Consider the following 12,215-nt stretch of genomic DNA (forward strand, 5'->3'; position numbering starts at 1 on the left):
AACTTGAATATAAGTGCAGATTTTATGTCACGGTTGTTTGACGAGGAAAATTTTGAATCTATGTATTTAGAGCCAACTATGGAACAAGAGATTAATAATTTATGCTTAGTAAATCTCTGGAATATGCCATTTGCTAACATATCTATAAAAGATCATCAAGCTAGAGATCCTGAATTAATGGAAATTATACATCGTTTAGAACGGAAGGAGAAATTAGAGGATTATAAGTTAGTTAAAGGGATTCTGTGTAAAAAGACTAAAGCTATAAAAAATCCATATAAGATTTGTCTTCCAGAATGACTAGCCAATAGTATTATAGAGTTTCATCATAATTGTATTTTACCCGGAAGTCATTTAGGGACAAGAAAAACTATTGGGCGTATAGCAGCCAAATATACTTGGAGTGGAATGGTAGAAGATATAAAACAATTTGTGTCATGCTGTGAGTTATGTCAGAAAAATAAACCTAATAATAGGAAACAAATGGGTCAATTAACATCAGATTTTGAAAAATTTGTAAATGGGAGATGGTATACGGACACAATTGGTCCAATGTGCAATACACGATCGGGACGCCATTGTTTGATTGTGGTAGATTCGTTTTCTAAGCGAGTTTTCTTAGAACCACTCCGTGTACATTCTAGTCAAGCCATTATCAATCGTTTATATAAATTAATGTGTAAACATGGCTTTATATTTTCTTTGGCACATGGCAATGCTAATGTGTATAGCTCTGCACTATTTAAAGATTTTTTATATAGTAATGGTATTCGCGATATTCGAATTTCTCCGTACCATAGTGCCTCAAACGCAGCTGAAAGATACATTTCAGTTTTGAAAAATTCGTTGAGGATATACTTTAGTAAGAGACAGAATCAATGGGATACGGGTCTATACGAAATAGAGTACTCGATTAACAGCGCTGTTCATTAGGAGACCAAGTGTAGTCCCTTTGATTTAGTTTGTAACTATAACTGCGGAGACCCATTAGATGTAAAATGGAATGTGCAGGAGCTAGATATCCAAAAGAAAGACCCCAATTTGTGGGTAAATGCTCCATAATATGGAGGAAGCATGGCTTAGGAAAAAGAAAATTTTTAATAAACGAAGAATACCTACTAATTGTCAGGTAGGTGATAAACTTTTAATTAAAGCCCAAACCAAGTCATCTTTGGCTGATAACATTACGAAGAGTTTATCAGAAAGGTGGTTGGGGCCATTCGAAGTCCAGAAATTCCTTGGTGAAAACTCATTACAGGTTAAATCTGTTGAAAATGACAGAGATATTCGTAGAGTACATGTCTCAATGACAAAACCGTTCTGAGAAAGGAGAATCCCTATTAATTAAGTATTTTTATTATTAAGAACTGGAAAAAAGGAAATATATATATATTTAGAAATATAAATTGTTAATGAAGCTTTACGTTGGTGTTATAAGACAATAGACGAACATAATTTTAAGTAATTTTAATGTGTTATATGTTAAAATAGTTTTCTCATTGCAGGCCTGTAATGTGTCCGTCTAAATATGTCTAATGTATTGCGTCCTTAATTGTAAATTGGGCTTTTAGTCCAATAGTCGATGGATTGTATCAAATTGTTAATGGAGAATTTCGTGGATCGGATTCCAGTCTGTTTGTCATGTCTATTGGATGGAAATAGATTATTCTGATAAAACTGGTTATGGATAAATCAACATATTATTTTTCAACTGGAAACTATTCGTTCAGTATGTAATCAAGACAGAAATTGTAAGTTACAATGTAATTTCTTTTTCTATTATTGAATATGTAAAATATAATATGTAGGGAAAAAATATATATCTTTCGCTTTATATTTAATATTGCTTAGGAAAAATCAGGAAATTGCATTTAGGCGCTTTTTCATAATTTTTTGGAAGTGTTTGTAAATTTATGAAAGATGCGAATCATAGACGAATTACTATAGTTGCTAACTGTAGAGAGAGTGTAGAGTATGGTAGTGGCTTGATTGTATTTTGGGGGTTATTATTTTTATTTTTAGTTTATTTTTCTTTAGTTGGTGTAGTTGGGAAGTATGTTTCTGTTAGGTAGTAGGTATAGTGATACTAGTTTGGTGATTAATCCTGACTTTGAGACAACGAGATTCTGCATACCTCATAATTTTTTTTTTTTTTTTGAGGGAGAGGTGAATGTGTAACAAGATGTTTATTTAGAGTTTAAAAAAAAGTAAAATCACCTTCACATTATAACAGCGCCCACAGCGGAATTTGTGCGAACTATCTTCCTACGTTTAATTTCTGTCTATAGGCAACAGCACTTTAGCTGTTGAATCCAAAGGTAGAAGTCTGAGCTATCCTGAGTTTCGAATTTTGTTCGAAATGGGTAAAACCAGTTAACCAGTTGCTATTTTGTATCTTGAAAGCATAGTTCTGAAAGTTAAAATCTTATTACGTGATATTATTATATTCTAAGAATTCAATTGAGGATCGGTGTATGTGTGAAAAAAGTTATAGTTATTTGGTGCAACGTTAAAATAAAAAAAAGTGTGTGTTTCCAATTGATCCTGTTAATACATGTTCTATGTGAATTTCCATGACCATAGTATACAAATAGCAAGGAGGAATATTGTATTCAAAATATTGGTGAGTTAATTACTGTATTATTCAAATATATATAGAAATAAGTTTGATATAAGTAACTAAGAATCGTTTAGATTCGAAAATTCTTACAGATGATATGTAATTTTCTAATAGGTTACTGTCATGAGCCTAATTTCAGAAAAAAAATATGTCTATTGAAGTAGCCTCTTTGGATAGAATTCTTTATCAGCAGTCATTATATGTATTATTTTATTGAATTTGTTATAAAGTTAATGAATAGAACAAAGAATATTATTTTCCTTATTAACCATACTATTAAGTATATTTATGAATAGTAGCTGCATTCACTCTAGTATTTTTTGAACTCAGGATTACTATATATTTAATTAACATTGTTTATGCATTAAATAATTTAATTTCTGAACCTACTATATGTTATAAGTGTGGATGTGCCCGAAGGGTACATTTGTTCTACCTAACGACGGCTCCATTCAATCACTTGTACGAGTAAAGGGTGGAGGTCGCGTTACACCCTCCCAAATTTTTAAAGGGGTGCAGCAATGTACCCATGTCTTATGATAGGAAATTGACCCTTATATATGACCATATAACCATATAAGGTAATAGGATCTCATCAAAGGGGCTAAATTGGGCAAAAACCTAACACGTGGTACATTATATGGCTTATGTTTATATTTTGTCAATTTTATATCTATGAAAGGGGACCAGGTGGGCCACTCAAATTTATCATGATACATATTAACTTCCTGTGTTATAATAAAAAATGCTTAAATTGGTAAATTTACAAATTTGAAGGGGTGGCTCAATATACCTCTGCGAAAAATGAAAATTGGTGCACCAATATACCTATGTCCTGTGATAGGAAATGAGCCCCTATACATAACCATATAACCATATAAGGTAATAGGACTTCATCAAAGGGGATAAAGTGGGCCAAAAACAAAACATGTGGTACAACGTATTGCTTAAGTTTATATTTTGGCAATTTAGCATCCCTAAAATGGAACGAGGTGGACCACCCAAATTTATCATAATACATATTAAGGTCCTATACTATTATACCAAATGTTTAAATTGGGCAATTCCCAAAATTGAAGGGGTGGGCCAAGATACCACTCCCAAAATTTAAAGGAGGGCATCAATATACCTATGTCTTATGAAAGTTAATCGACGCCTGTATACGTCTATAACATCATATAAGGTAATAACACCTCACCAAAGGGGATAAATAGGTCACCCCCCCGAAATTTAACATTTTTGACAATTTTTACCCATGAAAGGGAACGGGGTGGACTACACAAATTTATAGTGATCTATATTAGGATCCTATACTATTATATGAAATGTTTAAATTGGGCAATTTCCCAAACGTAAGGGGTGGGCCAAGGTACCCCTCCGAAAAATTTAAAGGGGTGCATTAATGTACCCATGTCTTTTGAAAGGGAATGGACCCCTGTAAACTCCCATATAACCATATAAGGTAATAACACCTTACGAAAGGGTATAAATTCGGTCAAAAACCTCCGAAATTTTACTTTTTGGCAATTTTTTACCCATAAAAAGGAACAAGATAGAGCCCCAATACTACCAGAAGTACATACCATGGTGCTAGGCCACCACAGTAGTAGAAAATGGATCGATCTAGCTCATAATAGAACATATGAGGACAACTCACAAGCCCCTGGGAAAATGACCATCGTACACCGTGAGCCCACGGTCTTTTACGACCTCCATTTTAGGGGTGAATTTATTCCCTTTTTTGAGCACTTTTTAGGGGGTGTACTCGTTCTCTTTTACGAGCACATTTTAGGGGGTGATCTCGTTCCCTTTTATGAGCATATTTTTCAACCCCTATTTTAACATAGCAGAAATTACACTGAGACTATGAACACACAGCAGAGCATAAGAGTAAATAACATAACAAGGGTGTATTCATTCCCTTTTATGAGCATATTTTTAAGGGTGAACTCGTTCTCTTTTATGAGCATATTTTTCAACCCCTATTTTAACATAGGAGATAACACATAAGATTACGAACACATAGAAGAGAAGATAACACATAACACTACGTAACACACAGCAGAACAGATAACACATAAGAGTACATAACATAACAAGGGTGTACTCGTTCTCTTTTATGAACATATTTTTCAACCCCTATTTTAACATAGGAGATAACACATAAAATTACGAACACATAGAAGAGAAGATAACACATAACACTACGTAACACACAGCAGAACCATAGATGGCCATTTTCCATTGGGCTCGCTCGCGCTCGCGCTCATTTCTCTCAACTGAGCTCGCACTCACTCGGGCTCGCGCTCATCTCTCTGGACTGGGCTCGCGCTCACTTGCGCTCGCGCTCACTTCTCCTAACTGGGCTCGCACTCACTCGGGCTCGCGCTCATCTCTCTGGACTGGGCTCGCGCTCACTCGCGCTCGCGCTCACTTCTCCTAACTGGGCTCGCACTCACTCGGGCTCGCGCTCATCTCTCTGGACTGGGCTCGCACTCACTCGGGCTCGCGCTCACTTCTCCTAACTGGGCTCGCGCTCACTTGAGCTCGCGATCACTTCTCCCAACTGGGCTCGCGCTCACTCGGGCTCGCGATCACTTCTCCCAACTGGGCTCGCGCTCATTCGCACTCGCGCTCATTTCTCTTAATTGGGCTCGCGCTCACTCGCGCTCGCGATCACTTCCCTCAACTGGGCTCGCGCTCACTCGGGCTCGCACTTACTTCTCTCGATTGGGTTCGCGCTCACTGGGGCTCGCGCTCACTAATCTCAAGTGGGCTCGCGCTCACTCGGGCTCGCGCTCAATTATTGAGCCCAAGCCCGGTTGAGCGTGAGTGCCGAGCTCACGAGCGTCGGGCTCGCGAGTTTGGACACCTATGATACAGACACGGACAATGACACGGAGAACCAGTCGTATTAACAAATGCTGAAACAAATCTTCAATTATGCGCTTATTCACCTAAAAATCACCTTCACTAACATGTCTGCTCACTAGGAGCGAATCCCCAGCGTGTACGTTAACATATACTTACGAGAGAATACCTATAACGACGAATGATGTACTCAGATTTTGAGTACAGTTTCAAAAGTTCATTTCCGTAAGCTGTAAAGGGAGTAATTGCTATGCTATCACAAATTGCTATCACAAATTAATTGCAACTTTTGAGTTGCATACACACAAACTACTAGGGAATGAAGAGCATGTACTAACAAAGAGTACACTGGAAAATGAAATAACATGTTATAACAAAAATTAAAATAAGATGATAATCGATACAAATGTAGAGGATGAATATGGCATGTCCGAACTTCGCCAAGTATGGTGGAAGAAGCTATTTGTTTACTTCTTCTTGACCAACCGCTAAGAACATTTATAAATCCATATGTGGCTTTGTTATACGCAATTAGTACATTCAAATTCACGAACGATGACGAACTGAAGGGTACGAAGGTACAGTTGCAAGTAACAACCATAGTCATAATAATATAGTTCAACTAAACAACGTTGAAAATAGTGGACAATCAGGTTTAAGTAGAAATGACCAAAACTGAATAGTTTGCATCGATCATTCTGAAGAAATTTGGAGTTATACTGAGCATAGTTTGGGGGGGAAGCGAGCATCCCCGGTGGATATACTTCAGCTGACTTCTTTGGGGGGGAAGAAAATGTGATTGAGGGGGAAATTCCCCCTCATCTCTCCCGGTAATTTGCACCCTACATATACACTGCTCCACAAAACTTAAGCAACCCGAGAGAACGCGGTATCAATCCGAGAGAACGTGGTATAAGTGACGTGTGGGGCCCATTCAACACTGGTTAGTGGCATGCACATACACAGAAACACGCAGGCAAGGCGAGCACCCACTCTATCGCATAAGCAGCATCGTTGCAAGCGCGGTGAACAATTTATGCCATGAGGCGTACACTACAGCCCAGTAGTGCCCGAGGCTCTAAGCATTGAGTTAGTAGTTCTTGTGTGGGGTACACAGCTTGCAATGGCTGGTAGAAAACATTTGAGTGACTTTGGCTACGGGCGAATAATTGGGCAGTTGGAATTGAGCCGATCACAAATGGAAGTGGCGCAGGAATTCAACGTGAACAAAAGTGTTGTGTTGGGGCTGTGGAGTGGATTCCAAAATGGAGGTGAAGTCAGTAGACGTCATGGAGGAGGCCATCCGAAGAAGACGTTGGACGTTCATGACCGATTTCACACAATTTCTGCCAAACGTAACCGTCAAGCTTCATGCTCTCAACTGGCCAATGAGTTGTTTCAGGCTACAGGACAACGCGTGAGTCGTGCAACTGCTCGTCGGCGGCTCAATAGAGAAGGACTGTATGCAAAAAGGCCTGTGCTGTGTGTGCCATTGAAACTGGAACACAAACGTGCGCGTTACACATGGTGTCAGAAACATGTTGCATGGGGGGAACACCAGTGGGCGCGTGTCATGTTCTCCGATGAGTCAAGATTCAGCCTGTCGTCTGATTCTGGTCTGACTTCAGTGTGGAAAGAGCCAGGAACACGCTATCATCCAAACTTCATTGCTGAACGGCTGTCCTATGGCGGTGGTTCTATTATGGTGTGGAGTGGAATTATGCTGGGTGGGAAAACGGACCTCCATATTGTGCAACATGTCACTTTGACAGCACAACGGTACCGGGATGAAATTCTCAATACATATGTGCGCAATTTCCCCGGAGCATTTGGCCCAGACTTCCTGTTCATGGATGACAATGCCCGCCCACACCGTGCACATCTTGTGTCCGAGTATCTGGGGAGCGAAGACATTACGCGTATTGCATGACCTGGATATTCGCCGGACTTGAATCCCATCGAGCATGTGTGGGATGCTCTTGGGCGGTGAATAGCGCAGCGCAGTCCACCAGCACGCACTCTCCCTGACCTGCAAACAGCTCTCCTCGAGGAGTGGCGCCATCTGCCGCAAGACTTGATCAACACTCTGATTTGCAGCATGGAGGCCAGATGTCGTGCCTGTATAGCTGTTCGTGGTGGTCACATGCCATATTGACTGCCTATTCCCTCGCACAATCCAGCTTCACCTGTTGAGGTATCGTTGTGCTGAACTTTTTGGTCACTCTGTATATCCTAACTGTATTGTTCGTCTTCACTTGTGTTGCATTGTGCATCTGGACCGTCTGTGTATTCATTATGCTTGGTGAAGAGATCGTGTCGTTTTATTTTCTGCCACTTTCTTCGAGTTGCTTAAGTTTTGTGGAGCAGTGTATATATATATATATATATATATATATATATATATAGAGAGAGAGAGAGAGAGAGAGATAGATAGATAGATAGATAGATAAATAATTGGCTTGGGGCAATATAGTGCTAAGCCGCTTTTGTAAGAACAAAATCTACCCGTTGCTGTTGACAAATTTGCAAAAATTGAGATTAGATGGCAGTAAATATCGTAAATGGTGTTCTTGCCTTCATTAATTTGTATTGTAGTGCAGGGATAAATTTCGTTGCACAATACGTATAAATGTGGCTTAAAGTTATATTACTCCAAGCCCTTCATATATATATATATATATATATATATATATATATATATATATATGCAAGTTAGTTGGAAACCTGGGGCCCGTAAAATAGTGTTTCTAATCGAGTCCCACGTCTTGTAAGTCCATTAGGTTATCTTTTCTCTCTCACTTGAAGAAAGAAAACTAATTTTTTAACGGTGACTTCCCTCCGGAGCAGCCTCTACTTTTAATTATGTGTTTGCTGTTTGAAGGCATATTGTCCTGTTACAATACAGTAAATATGAACATTTCTTAATTTAAGTCAAATTTAAGAGTATTGAAACTGAATTTTTGAAATTGTGCGTTGATTATAGCCTGTAATTTGTTAAAACAACACCTATCAAATAAAATTACAAGTTAATGAAAGGTCAAGCAAGATGTTTGTGAATATGAAATTTACCTCATAATATCACTTTGAGTCAAGAAGTTATATATGATAAGCATAATGATAATGATAATGATAAGCATAATGTGGTTCTAGTTTTCGATTCATCTTTACATTTCTTTAGGTATATAAATGCCAGTTTTTAAATCGCATAACATAACGGAAAAAATAGTAGCTACATTATATAAAATGAGGTAATTTTACGAACTGCGTTAAAACAGGAAATACAATTATGTTAAAATATTGAGGTGGTTTGGAATTTCTTGCCTGTCAGATGTCAATTAACAGATTAATAATTTCCTTCTATAACAAGCAAGACTTTATTTTACATGAATTAAAGACCAAAATATAAATTCAGATTATGCTCTTTCGCAGGAGACCAATTCGACAAGCTTGGAGCCTTATATAAATGACAGCGAGTTGGTACAAATGAAAAATACAACTTACGGTATAAATGTTAATTTTCGACCCATGTTGTGTAGATGCTGGTCGATTACTCGACGAGATGCTGGTTGGTTGCTGAGATGATCCTTGGTCCTCTCCCTTACCTTTTTATATTGTATAAATTTCGTCAGTCAGACCCTGAGGTTCTCCATAACAGCCTTGTTTGTTCACTTAATTACTTTTTACGCTACGTGACTGCCGGAGAACCTCATTAGTCCACGATAAGTGTGACTGTTTATTCAAAAATTCTTTTGTAACCTAATTTAAGTGCACATACACATTTTTTTTACATATAATTACTAGAAAACAATGCTAGTTATTTCACTAAACTTTTTTGATATATTCCTTTTTGCAATATGTTGAGCTTTTTTTTTTCTCAACTCATGTCATAGTTCCATTACAGTCCCCCAGTGATGAGGAACTGTTCCTGAACATCACCGTAGTATGTGTCACTCCTTTTTTTTTTTTTTTTCCTCAATTCATGTCATAGTTTCATTACACAACTGTAGTTGAAAAAAAAAGTGACACACACTACGGTGATGTTCAGGAACAGTTCCTCATCAGTGGGGGACTGTATTGAAACTATGACATGAGTTGAAAAAAAAAAGTTAGCTCAACATATTGCAAAAAGGAATATATCAAAAAAGTTTAGTGAAATAACTAGCATTGTTTTCTAGTAATTATATGTAAAAATGTATGTGTACTTAAATTAGGTTACAAAAGAATTTTTGAATAAACAGTCACACTTATCGTGGACTAATGAGGTTCTCCGGCAGTCACGTAGCGTAAAAAGTAATTAAGTGAACAAACAAGGCTGTTATGGAGAACCTCAGGGTCTGACTGACGAAATTTATACAATATAAAAAGGTAAGGGAGAGGACCAAGGATCATCTCAGCAACCAACCAGCATCTCGTCGAGTAATCGACCAGCATCTACACAACATGGGTCGAAAATTAACATTTATACCGTAAGTTGTATTTTTCATTAGTACCAAAACGCTGTCATTTATATAAGGCTCCAAGCTTGTCGAATTGGTCTCCTGCGAAAGAGCATAAATTAAATTTGTATTTGGTCTTTAATTCATGTAAAATAAAGTCTTGCTTGTTGTAGAAAACAATATTAATCTGTTAATTGACATCTGACAGGCAAGAGATCCCTAACTACCTTACTATTTAAACAATTATGTCAATTGACGAAGCTATCGTAAAATTTAGGATGTTTTGCGTTCTTTTTTTTTTTTAAGCAATTAGTATACGATAGCTCATTTGTCCGGAAGACGAGAATACATACCACTTAATCACATTAAATCAATATGAATATAAATGCCTGGTAACCCTTAGCTGTTTCGTTAGGTATGTGCTAAACTTCACTGTAATATGATCTGATAAATCCGTATGAAAATATTGTGACAAACAACACCAAAATCGAGTAGTGGCAAACTGAATGCTATCGTTTCAGAGTAGATTTCGAAAAAAATATATATATAATAAATAAAAAATAAAATAAAAAGACTTTAAAGGAAGGAAGTGTGTATGTATGTATGTATGTATGTATGTATGTATGTGTGTATGTATGTATGTATGTATGTATGTATGTATGTGTGTATGTATGTATGTATGTATATACAGGGTATCCAATATACAATGCAACGCGGAGTTTGGGATAGTAGAACTTTTGAACCTGAAGTGATACACGAATAATGGTTATACCAAAATGAAGCCTTGTTCATGTATATACTTTTAAACTAGGAAGCATAGATTGAAGTACACTAGGAACCACACAGTGTTGCTACATGTAACCGAAGGTGTAAATCAATTTTTTTTTTTTTTTTTTTTTTTTTTGCAAAATATGTTAATTGAATCATAACTTATACGTATGGATGTTCTGTCGTTAATTTTCAGTTTGTTTAGTTGGAGTAGCTTGGAAAGTATGGAGCAGAAAAAAGATTTTTTCATTTCCACCGATAACTAATCGGATGAGGCCCCTGTAAGGGGTTACTAGGGAAATCGTATTTTTCATAAAATAACACACTGAATTGGCAACTGCTGATGTTTCAATGCATCAAAAGGTGTGTTAAGGATCTGTCTACGTTATTCAATTCCTGAAAACAATGAAAAACAAACTTTGAAATTATCATGATAAAACGTTTACTTACATGCACCCGGTAACACTGCTACTATCAGAAATGAGTTACCAGCTCTACAGCGAATGCTGGGAGTGTCCTCTGTTTTGATTCAAACACTGGTTCACACGTTTCACCAGGTTGGCAACAACTTTACGAAGATTAGAAGTGTTAATGTTCTCAATGGCACCCCGAATGTTCGTTTCCAGGTCTTGAATAGTTCGAGATTTGTTCTTCTATGCCTCTTGCTTTAAATAGCCCCATAGAAATGAATAGCAGTGTTGCCGGATGCATATAAGTAAAAACAAATTTCATTATAATTTCAAAGTTTGTTTTTCATTGTTTTCAGGAATTGCATAATGTAATTAGATCCTTAACACACCTTTTGGTGCACTGAAACATCAGTAAAGTTGCCAATTCAGAGTGTTAATTTATGAAAACTACGATTTCCCTAGTTACCCCTTACAGAGGCCTCATCCGATTAGTTATCGGTGGAAATGAAAAATTCTTTTTTCTGCTCCATACTTTCCAAGCTACTCCAACTAAACAAACTGAAAATTAACGAAGAACATCCAAACATATGAGTTATGTGTCAATTTACATGTTTTACAAAAAAAAAAAAAAAAAAAAAAAACACCTTTGGTTACATCTGGCAACACTGTGTGGTTTCTAGTGTACTTCAATCGTTGCTTCCTAGTTTAAAAATATATGCATGAACAAAGCTTCACTTTGGTATAACCATTATTCGTGTATTACTTCAGGTTCAAAAGTTCTATCCCAAACTCCGGGTTGCATTGTATATTGGACACTCTGTATATTTCTCCTTCTGGTCTATTTAAGTGTCCCTTGCTTTCAAATTTTCTAAAATATAAATATAATATTGCTTCAGTTTTTTAAAAATAAATATTAAAATTGCATAGTACAGTAATTAAATTTCGCGTAAAATACATTTAAAGATCTCAAGAAGAATTCAGTAAAATTAACTTGCTAAAACTGTCGTTTTTTTGTTTTTTTTTAAAGAATAAATAAAATGTTTCGTAATATAAATTAATAAGCTAAGAAAAAATTATGTTACATGTATTTAACACTATTAAGAGCTACTC

This window comes from Thermobia domestica, chromosome 14 (genome assembly GCF_964235325.1).
Source record: "Thermobia domestica chromosome 14, izTheDome1.hap1.1, whole genome shotgun sequence".
Classification (NCBI taxonomy): Eukaryota; Metazoa; Arthropoda; class Insecta; order Zygentoma; family Lepismatidae; genus Thermobia; species Thermobia domestica.